The sequence below is a fragment of the Moschus berezovskii genome, chromosome 9 (genome assembly GCF_049115385.1).
Source record: "Moschus berezovskii isolate FMDL1 chromosome 9, NW_MosBer_1.0, whole genome shotgun sequence".
Lineage (NCBI taxonomy): Eukaryota > Metazoa > Chordata > Mammalia > Artiodactyla > Moschidae > Moschus > Moschus berezovskii.
Window position 1 is genome coordinate 2,599,094 of NC_142468.1, and position 16,366 is coordinate 2,615,459.

The 16,366-nt window shown below is 46.6% G+C and overlaps 1 long non-coding RNA gene across 1 annotated transcript; it reads left to right on the forward strand.

The window, feature by feature from the left end:
• Positions 1 to 13,593: 13,593 nt before the first annotated feature.
• On the forward strand, positions 13,594 to 15,694 carry LOC148776391 (uncharacterized). Its single transcript, XR_016038349.1, has 3 exons — positions 13,594 to 13,743; positions 14,287 to 14,421; positions 15,595 to 15,694. It is a non-coding gene; the product is annotated as an uncharacterized LOC148776391 (long non-coding RNA).
• Positions 15,695 to 16,366: the final 672 nt, after the last annotated feature.

The window sequence follows — 16,366 nt, forward strand, 5'->3', positions numbered from 1 at the left end:
GGCTGTCCCGGGATGAGACCTGGATGTCCTCCTGGGCCCTTCCTAGTCTTAGACGGGCGTGAAAAGCCAAGTTTAGGGCTAGGGACTGGGTGAGCTCTCCGTGGTTACTATGACCCTTCGGTGGGCACTAACTGCTGTTGGATTGGACTCCCCCCACCCCTGGGGATCCAGAGACACCTGCCCTCCGAGCGACAGTGAGAAACGAGGAATAGAAAGTATAAAGCTTGTGTTGGGAGGTTGATCTTGGGCCTGTTACCCTGGGTGCTTTTGTCCTTTGGTAGAGACTTTGGTCCCCAGGTTATATATCTCTGCAGGAGATGCTCTTTGCACTCAGCAGAAAGCAGGACTTCCTGACTTGTAAGGGCATTGGAACGGGGACTGTGAGCCCCAGAGGGAGATTGGGCCAGATGTCCTCAAAGGTCTCCTCCAACCTTGAGACTCTGTGTTTCCCCCCACCTCAAAATGCCACCTTGGAAGTCAGGGCATCACTCACCCGGCTGAAACACTCTGTGAGGCGTCACCAAGGCTGCCTGGCATCCAAGCTTCTTCCAGCTTCTTCATCTAGCATCTTTGTGACCTTGAGCAAATTAACAAGTCCCTCTGCTTCGGTTTCCTCTTCAATTAAAACGAGGACAATACTGCTATTTATTATTGTGTGGATAAAGTGTGCTAACATGTGCTCGATAATTACGATTTGAAGGAACGTGTCTGTTTTTCCCTCTCAACTGTGTGTGTCGACCACGTTTCATCTTTGTGTCTTTAGTGCAGAGACAGATTGCTCTGGGACTTTCAGCTACAAACATTCTCCTCTGTCTTCCTCTTTCGTGCAGAAGATGTGTATGCATAATAAACTATGCAGATGTATGGAGTGTGGGGGGAAAAAAGGGAACGTCCAGTGGAACACCGAAGTCCGTAGAGCTCCAGCTAGCTTCCTGCGTCTTCTCAGACAACAGTTTCGTGCAGAAGGTCGTGATTTGTACCACACAGAAATTTCACATAGAAACTCAAACATCAGCACAGGTCCTTGAGCCAACATTTTAAATAGAGGGGCAGCTTACAAATATGAACTTATTTACTGATGTAGGTGTAATAAAGTAAATAACAAAAACATAACAAAAATTTAAAATACAATCAATGTATTCATTTCTATAATGTATTTGTTATACTTTAAAATATCAGTTTATTGCAGTCTATAAAATAGCATATGATAAAAAACTAATGAAGTATCCACGACATTTTAATCTTCCCACATAAACAATTTGCATTCATAAACATCCTTCTCTCTGCAGGCGGAATCGTTGCAAGGGCTGTGAGTAGCAAACAGGTGTGTCTGACATCAAGCGTTGGCCCTGAAGCCCCTCCATCGCCTGTGAATGGAGAACGGATGGGAGCATCCCTGTACGCTGGCACAACAGTGCTCAGTCTCAGCTGCACCTGGGGTCACTGGGGAGCTTTAAAGCACGGATGTCTAGCTGATTCAAAGGTGCCGTCACAGTGGAGAAGCGCTGGCCCAGGGCACCCTCAACCTCAGGCTCTGGCAGATGTTTATCATCACAGATGGTAAGGGAGGGGCCCTCCTTAGCAAGGGGCCTGGAGAGGCCCATCTTTCTGTGCTGTATGGGTCCTTAGGCCCCTTCAGAGACAGGGCCTGGTCAAAGAGAGACATCTTTTGGACAAGCAGCAGCCACATCACCTGCTTACAGGGCCTTCTATGGATAATGCAAAAAAGATGGAATTAATGGAAATAGACATTCTGTTAAATGGGCAAGAATATTCAATTCAATTCAGTTTAGTTGCTCAGTCGTGTCTGACTCTTTGCGACCCCGTGGACTGCAGGATGCCAGGCCTCCCTGTCCATCACCAATTCCCGGAGTTTACTCAAACTCATGTCCATTGAGTCAGTGATACCATCCAACCATCTCATCCTCTGGCATCCCCTTCTCCTCCCACCTTCAATCTTTCCCAGCATCAAGATCTTTTCAAATGAGTCAGTTCTTCGCATCAGGTGGCTGAAGTATTGGAGTTTCAGCTTCAGCATCAGTCCTTCCAGTGAATATTCAGGACTGATTTCCTTCAGGATGGACTAGTTGGATCTCCTTGCAGTCCAAGGAACTCTCAAGAGTGTTCTCCAACACCACAGTTCAAAAGCATCAGTTCTCCAGTGCTCAGCTTTCTTATGGTCCAACTCTCACATCTAAACATGACCACGGGAAAAACCGTAGCTTTCACTAGCTTCTTTGTCAGCAAAGTAATGTGTCTGCTTTTTAATACGCTGTCCAGGTTGGTCATAACTTTTCTTCCAAGGAACAAGCATCTTTCAATTTCTTGGCTGCAATTACCATCTGCAGTGATTCTGAAGCCCAAGAAAATAAAGTCTGTCACTGTTTCCATTGCTTACCCATCTATTTCCCATGAAGTGATGGGACCGGATGCCATGATCTTAGTTTTCTGAATGTTGAGTTTTAAGGCAACTTTTTCACTCTCCTCTTTCACTTTCATCAAGAGACTCTTTGGTTCTTCTTTGCTTTCTGCCAGAAGGGTGGTGTCATCTGCATATCTGAGGTGGTTGATATTTCTCCCAGCAATCTTGACCCCAGCTTATGCTTCATCCAGCCCAGCGTTCCTCATGATGTACTCTGCATATAAGTTAAATAAGCAGGGTGACAATATACAACCTTGATGTACTCCTTTCCCTATTTGGAACCAGTCTGTTGTTCCATGTCCAGTTCTAACTGTTGCTTCCTGACCTGCATACAGGTTTCTCAAGAGGCAGGTCAGGCGGCCTGGTATTCCCATCTCTTTCAGAATGTTCCACAGTTTATTGTGATCCACACAGTCAAAGGCTTTGGCATAGTCAATAAAGCAGAAATAGATGTTTTTCTGGAACTTTCTCACTTTTTCGATGATCCAACGGATGTTGGCAATTTGATCTCTGGTTCCTCTGCCTTTTCTAAATCCAGCTTGAACATCTGGAAGTTCGCAGTTCATGTACTGTTGAAGCCTGGCTTGGAGAATTTTGAGCATTACTTTGCTAGTGTGTGAGATGAGTGGAATTGTGCAGTAGTTTGAGCATTCTTTGGCATTGCCTTTCTTTGGGTTTGGAATGAAAACTGACCTTTTCCAGTCCCGCGTTTTCCAGATTTGCTGGTATATTGAGTGCAGCACTTTCACAGCATCACCTTTTAGGATTTGAAAGAGTTCAGCTGAATACTATCACCTCCACAAGCTTTGTTTGTAGTTATGCTTCCTAAGGCCCACTTGACTTCACGTACCAGGATGTCTGGCTCTAGGTGAGTGATCACACCATCGTGATTATCTAGGTCATGAAGATCTTTTTGCATAGTTCTTCTGAGTATTCTTGCCACCTCTTCTTAATATCTTCTGTTTCTGTTAGGTCCATACCATTTCTGTCCTTTACTGAGCCCATCTTTGCATAAAATGTTCCAGACGCGACGCGAGAGACGCCGGCCCGGCGGCGCAGACGCGACGCGCGAGACGCCGGCCCCGGCGCAACGAACCACGCAAAGAGGTGCGGCCGTGAGGAGCTACCCCACGCCTGAGGCCAGGGCCGGTGGCCGAGAGGAGCTGCCCCACGTCCAACAGGCGGTGGCTGTGCGGGCGCAGGAGGGCCGAGAGGAGCTACTTCGTGTTCAAGGTCAGGAGGGTCGGCCTTAAGGAGATATTCCTTGTCCAAGGTAAGGTACAGCGGCTGCACTTTGCTGGAGCGGCTGTGAAGAGATTTTCCACGACCAAGGTAAGAGAAACCCAAATAAGACGGTAGGTATTGCTAGGGGGCACCAGAGGGCAGACACACTGAAATCATAATCACAGGAAACTAGTCGATCTGATCACGTGGACCACAGCCGAATGTGGTCCACTGGAGAAGGGAATGGCAAACCACTTCAGTATACTTGCCTTGAGAACCCCATGAACAGTATCAAAGGGCAAAATGATAGGATATTGAATGAGGAATTCCCCAGGTCGGTAGGTGCCCAGTATGCTACTGGGGCTCAGTGGAGAAATAACTCTAGAAGGAATAAAGGGATGGAGCAAAAGCAAAACCAATACCCAGTTGTGGATGTGACCAGTGATAGAAGCAAGGTCCGGTGCTGTAAAAAGCAATATTGCATAGGAACCTGGAATGTTAGGTCCATGAATCAAGGCAAATTGGAAGTGGTCAAACAGGAGATGGCAAGAGTGAACGTTGACATTCTAGGAATCAGTGAATTAAAATGGACTGGAATGGGTGAATTTAACTCAGACGACCATTATATCTACTACTGTGGGCAGGAATCCCTTAGAAGAAATGGAGTAGCCATCATGGTCAACAAAAGAGTCCGAAATGCAGTACTTGGATGCAATCTTAAAAATGACAGGATGATTTCTGTTCGTTTCCAAGGCAAACCATTCAATATTACAGTAATCCAGGCCTATGCCCCAACCAGTAATGCTGAAGAAGCCAAAGTTAATGGGTTCTATGAAGACCTACAAGACCTTTTAGAACTAACACCCAAAAAAGATGTCCTTTTCATTATAGGGGACTGGAATGCAAAAGTGGGAAGTCAAGAAACACCTGGAGTAACTGGCAAATTTGGCCTTGGAGCACGGAATGAAGCAGGGCAAAGGCTAATAGAGTTTTGTCAAGAGAACGCACTGGTCATAGCAAACACCCTCTTCCAACAACACAAGAGAAGACTCTACACATGGACATCACCAGATGGTCAACACCGAAATCAGATTGATTATATTCTTTGCAACCAAAGATGGAGAAGCTGTATACAGTTAGCGAAAACAAGACCAGGAGCTGACTGTGGCTCAGATCATGAACTCCTTATTGTGAAATTCAGACTTAAATTGAAGAAAGTAGGGAAAACCACTAGACCATTCAGATATGACCTCAATCAAATCCCTTATGATTATACAGTAGAAGTGAGAAATAGATTTAAGGGACTAGATCTGATTGACAGAGTGCCTGATGAACTCTGGACGGAGGTTCGTGACATTGTACAGGAGACAGGGACCAAGACCATCCCCATGGAAAAGAAATGCAAAAAAGCAAAATGGCTGTCTGAGGAGGCCTTACAAATAGCTGTGAAAAGAAGAGAGGCGAAAAGCAAAGGAGAAAAGGAAAGATATAAGCATCTGAATGCAGAGTTCCAAAGAATAGCAAGGAGAGATAAGAAAGACTTCCTCAGTGATCAATGCAAAGAAATAGAGGAAAACAACAGAATAGGAAAAACAAGAGACCTCTTCAAGAAGATTAGAGATTCCAAGGGAACATTTCATGCAAAGATGGGCTCGATAAAGGACAGAAATGGTATGGACCTAACAGAAGCAGAAGATATTAAGAAGAGGTGGCAGGAATACACAGAAGAACTGTACAAAAAAGATCTTCACGACCAAGATAGTCACGATAACGTGATCACTGACCTAGAGCCAGACATCTTGGAATGTGAAGTCAAGTGGGCCTTAGAAAGCATCACTACTAACAAAGCTAGTGGAGGTGATGGAATTCCAGTTGAGCTATTTCAAGTCTTGAAAGATGATGCTGTGAAAGTGCTGCACTCAATATGCCAGCAGATTTGGAAAACTCAACAGTGGCCACAGGACTGGAAGAGGTCAGTCTTCAATCCAATCCCAAAGAAAGGCAATGCCAAAGAATGCTCAAACTACCGCACAATTGCACTCATCTCACACGCTAGTAAAGCCATGCTCAAAATTCTCCAAGCCAGGCTTCAGCAGTATGTAAACCGTGAACTCCCAGATGTTCAAGCAGGTTTTAGAAAAGGCAGAGGCACCAGAGATCAAATTGCCAACATCCGCTGGATCATGGAGAAAGCAAGAGAGTTCCAGAAAAACATCTATTTCTGCTTCATTGACTATGCCAAAGCCTTTGACTGTGTGGATCACAATAAACTGTGGAACATTCTGAAAGAGATGGGAATCCAAGACCACCTGACCTGCCTCTTGAGAAACCTGTATGCAAGTCAGGAAGCAACAGTTAGAACTGGACATGGAACAACAGACTGGTTCCAAATAGGAAAAGGTGTATGTCAAGGTTGTATATTGTCACCTTGCTTATTTAACTTATATGCAGAGTACATCATGAGGAACGCTGGGCTGGAAGAAGCACAAGCTGGAATCAAGATTGATGCGAGAAATATCAATAACCTCAGATATGCAGATGACACTACCCTTATGGCAGAAAGTGAAGAGGAACTCAAAAGCCTCTTGATGAAAGTGAAAGAGGAGAGTGAAAAGGTTGGTTTGAAGCTCAACATTCAGAAAACAAAGATCATGGCATCTGGTCCCATCACTTCATGGCAAATAGATGGAAAAACAGTGGAAACAGTGTCAGACTTTGTTTTTTTGGGCTCCAAAATCACTGCAGATGCTGACTGCAGCCAGGAAATTAAAAGATGCTTGCTCCTTGGAAGGAAAGTTATGACCAACCTTGATAGTATATTAAAAAGCAGAGACATTACTTTGCCAACCAAGGTCTGTCTAGTCAAGGCAATGGTTATTCCCGTGGTCATGTATGGATGTGAGAGTTGGACTGTGAAGAAGGCTGATCGCCGAAGAATCGATGCTTTTGAACTGTGGTGTTGGAGAAGACTCTTGAGAGTCCCTTATACTGCAAGGAGATCCAACCAGTCCATTCTAAAGGAGATCAATCCTGGGTGTTCATTGGAAGGACTGATGCTAAAGCTGAAACTGCAATACTTTGGCCACCTCATGCGACGAGTTGACTCACTGGAAAAGACTCTGATGCTGGGAAAGGTTGGGGGCGGGAGGAGAAGGGGACGACGGAGAATGAGATGGCTGGATGGCATCACCGACTCTGTGGACATGAGTTTGAGTGAACTCCGGGAGTTGGTGATGGACAGGGAGGCCTGGCGTGCTGTGATTCATGGGGTCGCGGAGAGTCAGACACGACTGAACTAACTGACTGACTGACTTGGTATCTCTAATTTTCTTGAAGTGAGCTCTAGTATTTTCCATACTATTGTTTTCCTCTATTTCTTTGCATTGATTGCTGAGGAAGGCTTTCTTATCTCTCCTGGCAAGAATATAGGGAGAGTTTTAAAATGCTGAAATGCTTTAAAGGTGATTCTAGTAAATCAACCTTTAAAAATCCACTGTTGCCTTTCTTTTTAGAGAGTTCTTTTAGATATTCTGAAAATACGTGATTCTGTGCTGTGGTCCAGCTGGCTCCCCTCAGGGGGCTTCTTTCCTAAAATCACTGCCACGGAGAAGCCTGGGAAGGAAGCAGGAGTCCAGTTGCTTAGAGCTGGTACAAGGCACAGGTGTGGGAGGCCAGGTCACTTGGCCATCCTTCTCGGCTTTGGTCCTAAAGGACACCTGCAGGGAAATAAGCAGGGGAAAGATGACTCTGCAGACAGGAAGCTGTGGGGGTGTGACAGAAGGGAGACCTGGGTTACGGGCCAATCACAGCGTGGCAGGGGCCAGGACGGCTGCTCTGATCATGGCCCTCCAAGGACAAGACAGAGTAGGGCGGGACATGCCGGCCTCCGCATCACCCCGTGGAAAACGGGGAAGGGTTCTGAAATGGACGATACCTGAGGCTCCCTCCAGCTCAGATACTGTGGGAGATGGGACATCTGAAATGTCGGTTGCTGACAGGCCGCTGGGAGGCAGGGGTGAGGAGATCACGACTGAGGATCCCTGCGAGGATTTGGAGAGGCGACAGCGGAGGTGAGGGGACACTTGGGACAATCAGGAGCCTCAGAAGAGAAGGCAGTCTGGGTTCTTGGCGACTCTGTCCCTAGTTTTCCCTGAGACCTGGAAGCTGCCACCTGGACTGTGAGGCAGAAGATGGCGGCGGGACCGCGTCCTCGCCCCAGCTCGAAGGGGGCCTCACCGTTACCATGGCGATGGCTAGGCCGAGCGATGTGGAACTTCGTGCGGCGACCACTTCCTTCTTTGTTCTCATCCTGACTGTCGTTACCACCTCCAGGGCTCTAAGAAAGGGCCCAAGTAGGGGATTTCTGGGCTTGTTTGACTCCCCTCAGGAGCAAATCTCTTTGTGTCCTGCCATTGCTCTTCTCCTCCAAGGAATTCCACATCCTGACGAAGTTCTGAGGCACTTGGGTCCTATTTCTTGAGGGAGGAAGAGAACAAATCTGAAATATAAGAGCCACTACGTGAGAATGGAATAAAGTGTGGTGTGTCCCTTTCTTCTGTCTCTGATAGTAGCAGCAAGAGATGCTTTATGCGGAAGACACAGGGGTTGCTTCAGTGAAATCAATCTCCCAAGGTTAGAGATGTGAGCCCCTTTGACTGGCCCTAAATAACTCATTCCGGCTCTATCATTTATGTGAGCTCCGCTAAGCTCTTCTGGAACTTATTTATTCTTTCAGCCTTTATTTGATTTCAAATGATAGAGTCAACCCCTGAGACTTGCGGTTGAGTCGTGCCCTCATCCATCAGCTGCAGACTCCAATTGTGAACTAATGTTCTCTGTAGAAAATTCTCTGCTGGGGTCCTTTCCTTGGCCTTGCCACTCAGAAGTTGTGACCATGAGCAAAGTCCTTCCATCTCCCTGAGACTAGGTTTTCTATTCAAGCAAACAAAAGTAGGAGCATCTAACAACCCCTGGCTCATGGGGTGGCTGTATTTTGAGGCTGTATTCATCATTGCATTTCCAGAGCCCAACATGGGCCCTGACACATCACAAAAATCCAGTGAATGGCTGTCAGTGGAAGAGATAAAAAGAAACATTAGTGACACTTCTGTACCAGTGGGAACTCTTGATGGCAAACAACGGAGGCCAAGTCAAACTAGTTTAAACAAACACGGGGAGTTGCCAGCTCATATAACTGGGCAGTCCGGTGGTGGAGTTGTTTTTAGCCGTGACTAGATTCCAAGGTCTCTAGGAAACTCTGAGAACATGAAACATTGGGGCAAAAAATAATTTTTTCTTGGTTTGGGGCCTAGCTCTTCAGGGACAGAGAGGAACAAAGTTTCTGTGTCAAAAGACACTTGGATTTTTCATCCTCCCCTCCCCTTGCAAGGTAATTGATCTTGGGTGAATCACTTTTTTCTAAGTCCTGGCTTTCAACTCTCTAGGATAGGATAAGGATATTTGCTTTGCATAGAATGGTTGAAAGCTAAAAGAAAAGTGAAAAATTTCTACCAGCCTTAAAATGTAGCTTAAATGCAAGACAAATGACATGTATACTATCTTTGGTTTGCTGTTGCTGCTGCTAAGTCACTTCAGTCGTGTCCGACTCTGTGTGACCCCATAGACGGAAGCCCACCAGGCTCCCCCGTCCCTGGGACTCTCCAGGCAAGAAAGAACACTGGAGTGGGTTGCCATTTCCTTCTCCAATGTGTGAAAGTGAAGTCGCTCAGTCGTGTCCGACCCTTAGCGACCCCACGGACTGCAGCCTACCAGGCTGCTCCATCCATGGGATTTTCTAGGCAAGAGTACTGGAGTGGCTTGCCAAAGTAAACATAAAAGCCTAATATACTTTGCAGGAATTCATCTCCAGAAGCGTGTTCAGGATTATGTAAGTCTATTCCAGTGCTGGGTCTTCCCTGGTGGTTTAGTGGTAAAGAATATGCCTGCCAATGCAGGAGACACCGGTTTGATCCCTGGGTTGGGAAGATCCCCTGGAGAAGGAAATGGCAACCCACTCCAGTATTCTTGCCTGGAAAATCCCAGGGACAGAGGAGCCTGGTGGGCTACAGTCCATGGGGTTGCCACACAACCCAGACACAACTTAGTGACTAAACAACAGCAGCACTAATTCCTGTGCTGACTTACACCTGTGTTGACTGACTGCTTTAGATGGATTATCTCATTTAATTCTTACCTAACTCTAGGTGGTTGTTGGAAGAGGGTGTTTGCTATGACCAATGCGTTCTCTTGGCAAAACTCTATGAGCCTTTGCCCTGCTTCATTTCGTGCTCCAAGGCCAAATTTGCCTGTTACTCCAGGTGTTTCTTGACTTCCTACCTTTGCATTCCAGTCCCCTATAATGAAAAGGACATCTTTTTTTGGGTGTTAGTTCTAAAAGGTCTTGTAGGTCTTCATAGAACCGTTCAACTTCGGCTTCTTCAGCGTTACTAGTTGGGGCATAGGCTTGGATTACTGTAATAGTGAATGGTTTGTCTTAGAAACGAATAGAAATCATTCTGTCATTTTTAAGATTGCATCCAAGTACTGCATTTCGGACTCTTTTGTTGACCATGATGGCTACTCCATTTCTTCTAAGGGATTCCTGCCCACAGTAGTAGATATAATGGTCATCTGAGTTAAATTCACCCATTCCAGTCCATTTTAGTTCACTGATTCCTAGAATGTCGACGTTCACTCTTGTCATCTCCTGTTTGACCACTTCCAATTTGCCTTGATTCATGGACCTAACATTCCAGGTTCCTATGCAATATTGCTCTTTACAGCACCGGACCTTGCTTCTATCACCAGTCACATCCCCAACTGGGTATTGGTTTTGCTTTGGCTCCATCCCTTCATTCTTTCTGGAGTTATTTCTCCACTGATCTCCAGTAGCATACTGGGCACCAACCGACCTGGGGAATCCCTCATTCAGTATCCTGTCATTTTGCCCTTTCATACTGTTCATGGGGTTCTCAAGGCAAGTAAACTGAAGTGGTTTGCCATTCCCTTCTCCAGTGGACCACATTCTGTCAGACCTCTCCACCATGACCCGGCCATCTTGGGTGGCCCCACACGGCATGGCTGTTTCACTGAGTTAGACAGGGCTGTGGTCCAGGTGCTCAGATAAACTAGTTTTCTGTGATTATGATTTCAGTGTGTCTGCCCTCTGATGCCCCCTCGCAATACCTACTGTCTTCACAGCTGCTCCAGCAAAGCACAGCCGCTGTACCTTACCTTGGACGTGGGGTAGCTCCTCTCGGCCACGCTTCTGTGTGTGGTCGGTTGCGTGGGGCTGGCGTCTCTCGCATCTGCCGGTGTCACATGGACATCACCAAATGGTCAACACCGAAATCAGATTGATTATATTCTTTGCAGCCAAAGTCGGAGAAGCTCTATACAGTTAGCAAAAACAAGACCAGGAGCTGACTGTGGCTCAGATCATGAACTCCTTATTGCCAAATTCAGACTTAGATTGAAGAAAGTAGGGAAAACCACTAGACCATTCAGATATGACCTAAATCAAATTCCTTCTGATTATACAGTGGAAGTGAGAAATAGATTTAAGGGACTAGATCTGATAGAGTGCCTGATGAACTATGGACAGAGGTTCGTGACATTGTGCAGGAGACAGGGACCAAGACCATCCCCATGGAAAAGAAATGCAAAAAAGCAAAATGGCTGTCTGAGGAGGCCTTACAAATAGCTGTGAAAAGAAGAGAAGTGAAAAGCAAAGGAGAAAAGGAAAGATATAAGCATCTGAATGCAGAGTTCCAAAGAATAGCAAGGAGAGATAAGAAAACCTTCCTCAGCAATCAGTACAAAGAAATAGAGGAAAACAACAATGGGAAAAACAAAAGATCTCTTCAAGAAGATTAGAGATTCCAAGGGAATATTTCATGCAAAGATGGGCTCAATAAAGGACAGAAATAGTATGGACCTAACAGAAGCAGAAGATATTAAGAAGAGGTGGCAAGAGTACACAGAAGAACTGTACAAAAAAGATCTTCATGACCAAGATAATCACGATGGCATGATCACTCATCTGGAGCCAGACATCTTGGAATGTGAAGTCAAGTGGGCCTTAGAGAGCATCACTATGAACAAAGCTATTGGAGGTGATGGAATTCCAATTGAGCTATTTCAAATCCTGCAGGATGATGCTGTGAAAGTGCTGCACTCAACATGCCAGCAAATTTGGAAAGCTCAGCAGTGGCCCCAGGACTGGAAAAGGTCAGTTTTAATTCCAATCCCAAAGAAAGGCAATGCCAAAGAATGCTCAAACTACTACATAATTGCACTCATCTCACACGCTGGTAAAGTCATGCTCAAAATTCTCCAAGCCAGGCTTCAGCAATATGTGAACCGTGAACTTCCAGATGTTCAAGCAGGTTTTAGAAAAGGCAGAGGCACCAGAGATCAAATTGCCAACATCCGCTGGATCATGGAGAAAGCAAGAGAGTTCCAGAAAAACATTTCTGCTTCATTGACTATACCAAAGCCTTTGACTGTGTGGATCACAATAAACTGTGAAAAATTCTTCAAGAGATGGGAATACCAGACCACCTGACCTGCCTCTTGAGAAATCTGTATGCAGATCAGAAAGCAACAGTTAGAACTGGACATGGAACAGACTGGTTCCAAATAGGAAAAGGAGTACGTCAAGGTTGTATATTGTCACCCTGCTTATTTAACTTATATGCAGAGTACATCATGAGGAATGCTGGGCTGGAAGAAGCACAAGCTGGAATCAAGATTGATGCGAGAAATATCAATAACCTCAGATATGCAGATGACACCACCCTTATGGCAGAAGGTGAAGAGGAACTCAAAAGCCTCTTGATGAAAGTGAAAGAAGAGAGTGAAAAGGTTGGCTTGAAGCTCAGCATTCAGAAAACAAAGATCATGGCATCTGGTCCCATCACTTCATGGAAATATATGGGGAAACAGTGGAAACAATGTCAGACTTTATTTTTTGGGGCTCCAAAATCACTGCAGATGCTGATTGCAGCCAGGAAATTAAAAGATGCTTGCTCCTTGGAAGGAAAGTTATGACCAACCTAGATAGCATATTAAAAAGCAGAGACATTACTTTGCCAACCAAGGTCCGTCTAGTCAAGGCTATGGTTTTTCCCGTGGTCATGTATGGATGTGAGAGTTGGACTGTGAAGAAAGCTGATCACTGAAGAATTGATGCTCTTGAACTGTGGTGCTGGAGACGACTCTTGAGAGTCCCTCAGACTGCAAGGAGATCCAACCAGTCTATTCTAAAGGACATCAATCTTGGGTGCTCATTGGAAGGACTGATGCTGAGGCTGAAACTCCAATACTTTGGCCACCTCATGTGACGAGTTGACTCACTGGAAAAAACTCTGATGCTGGGAGGGATTGGGGGCGGGAGGAGACGGGGACGACAGAGAATGAGATGGCTGGATGGCATCACCGACTCGATGGACATGAGTTTGAGTGAACTCCGGGAGTTGGTGATGGACAGGGAGGCCTGGTGTGCTGTGATTCATGGGTTCGCGGAGAGTCGGACACGACTGAGCGACTGAACTGAACTAACTCTAGGTGGTAGGCACTGGTATTAGTTCCATTATAAACAGCAGGAAACTGGGGCTTCAGGTAAACAAGTAACTCTGCCAAAGAACACAGACAGCAGGTTGTGGAGGCAGGAGTTGACTGCTCAGGTCTGCCCAAGCATCCTGCACGTGTCACACCTGGGGATGTCACCTTTGTTCTTCACGTTTTCCTGGCCTCTCACCACATGGTGGGGCTGGAAGGGACTCAGGGTACAGGGCCCCACTGCACCATCTCACCAAGGCCCAGGGAAGCCAAGACTAAGCCTCAGCCTTCTGATTCCCACTCTCCATCTTCCAGAGCTAAGAGGACGCCATAGGAATGCCAACCAAGGATGCGCTGAAGGAGAGCTCACAGAATTGCTGGAGAACCAGGAGAAGGCCACGCAGCAGGCGCGATGCCTGAACTATGCTGCAGAGTTGGTCTGCAGGACGCCCTTCCACCGCTGGCCAACACCAGACGCAACAGTCGGCACCAGCAAAACTGCTAACACAGGATACCAACTGTAGCCCCTGGCCGAGGTCTGACATACCCAGTAACCCCATTCTCCAGCATCTTCTATGGTTCCTGCCTCCTGATTTAGCTAACCATTTACTCAAAATCTGGTTAAGTATGGGTGACTGGGGGAGCCCATGGCATGAGCCCAGGTCCTAGCTGCAAGAGAGGCTGAAAGCAAGGGTCTGGTAATTTAGCTATTAGAGTGAGAAGCACCCATATCATCCACCAAGACTCGAAAAGATGGTGAGTTTCCCAGACCTTGAAAGAGGATTCAAGTATCTGGTGGCCAGAACTAGGGTTCTTGAAATTCTGAATGGGAGTAAATGTGGTCTGAGGAGCTGTTGACTTCCCCCCAATCCCTACCCTAAAAGTCAAAAAGCAAATGCCGTTGGTCCCCCTTTCCCGCTTCCGGGAGGTTGTGCCATCCACCAAGCCCTTCCAAAGCCCACTCTTCTCAGCTGTCTGCTCTTTGCAAGGTGGATGAGATCTGCAGCCTCTATTCTGGGTCTGATTCACGGGTGTGTGGTACTGTATCGTGTTGTAACATAAATAAAAATACCTTACAGAAAAACCGCAAAGATGGAGGCCTCCTGGAGCCCCCACTCTCTATTAGCAGCCTCAAGCTGCGACTAGGATGCATGTGGAGTCCACATCGCCTCTGGAAGATTCTGGGGGTGGACTGCCTCTCTCCTGCTGCCCACGTAAGTCTTTCTCCCCTTGTCCTCCCCCAGACCGGACCCCCAAGGCCGTTAACCAGACATGGTTTGGAAAGGCAAGGGCTCCCCATGTAAGTGTGCTGGGACCTCACAGGGCAGGAGCCACCAACCCCCAAATACCCTCTACCTGCCTCCTGTCTGTAGAAAAACATTAGCCTCCTAGGCCTTCCCCAAGTTCCAAAGAATACATTTATTCAGAGAAGTGAGAAAAAGTAGGAGGAAAGGAAAAGAGTCAAGCAAGACAAAATAATAATAGTTCAGCCATTAAACAAAGTCAAGGACCTTTGGTTCCTCCTCAAGGGCTACAGATAAATTCTTGGCCATGCCCTATGAGCTGTTTGGCAGATATGGAAAGCTCCACCAGGTGGAAGTTGTTAACAGCATGGTGACAGCACATAGACCCCAGACCAGTTGGAACCAGAAGGTTGATGATCCGGACTCTCGACTACCTCACCACCAGATTCAGAAGAATGTCCATGAGCCGATCATGAATCCCACAAACCTCCTTCCTCACCCTGTCTTCACAAGCCTTTCCCTGAAAATTATCGAGTTCAGGTCCTTTGAGCCCTCACTGCCTGGATTCCTTGATTGTCACCCGCAAGAAATGCTGTGCTTTCCTTGACCATAGCCTAGGGTCAGTAGGTTGGTTTTACTGTGCAAGGCTGAGTGGGCCCAAGTTTGGTTCAGTAAAACCCGGACTGAGGTGTGAATCTCCCAAGAATCCAGTAGGAGAGAGAGCACTGAGGAGGGAGAAAACCACAACTGTTGGTCAGCTGATGGCTCTTCTCGCCCCAATCTATGGACTCTGGTGCGGCTCACGTCCTGGGGTGATAATCTGTGACTGCTCAGTCTCCTGCTCCTTGGAAGACATAGCTTTTGGGCACCTGATTTAAATATTTTAAACAAATTCACTTATGTAGAATCAATGGTGTCAGATGCCTCCATCACCTGACGTCTTGTTGTCACCAAGTTATTACCCTTTGCTGTAAACGGGTAAACTCAATAAAGCAGGGAAATGACTAGCCCTGCCCCCATCACGTGACTAGTTCGTGAAGGTGCAAAGATTAGTACCTGGGTTTCCTGACTCCCCAGCCAGAATTATTCTAGACTCAAAGATTTTGAGTCAGAAGGGACCTTAGGATCCCTCTTGTTTTATAGGTGAAAGCACCATGGCCCAGGTGGATTAAATGACTTGGCACACATTGGCACAGCTGGTGAGTGGCCCAGTGGACACCAGTACAGGCACCTCAGTGGCTCTGAGAATCACACAAACCAGGTTCAGATTCTGCCTTCACCTCACTGCCAACCAGTCCATCCCTCTAAACTGGGGACTGTGCTGTGCTAAATCACTCAGTCGTGTCTGACTCTTTGCGACCCCATGGACTCCTCTGTCCATGGGATTCTCCAGGCAAGAAGACAGGAGTCAATTGCCATTTCCTTCTCCAGGGGATCTTCCTGTCCCAGGGATGGAACCTGAGTCTTTCAAGTCTGCTGCATCATCAGGTCGGTTCTTTACCACTAGCGCCACCTGGGATCAAAGGGGCACAGTTGCATTCATTTTGTAGCAGTGTTTAGCTACTAAAGGAATTAAAAACATTAAACTCTTCCGAGCACTAGCTAGCACGTAGCAGGCATGTCTTACGTGCCATTCCTCTTTGGGGAGGGTTAGGCCAACCTCCTCATTAACCACAATGACTCGATTAAGTGTCAGCCGGTAATCGTAAAAACATCCCATTATTGAGACCTAGTGGAATCCCCAGTCGCAATCCAGGAAACCATCCTCAAAAGAGCCAGATGACCAAGCTTTTCTCTTGTGTCTCCTGCACCAAGATTTTATAAGCGGTGATTATCATTGTCATTTTTCCCAGCTTCTCATTTTCGGGGGTTATTTACGGTCACGTCCTGCAAGTACGTGCCCCCCTGCATTCTC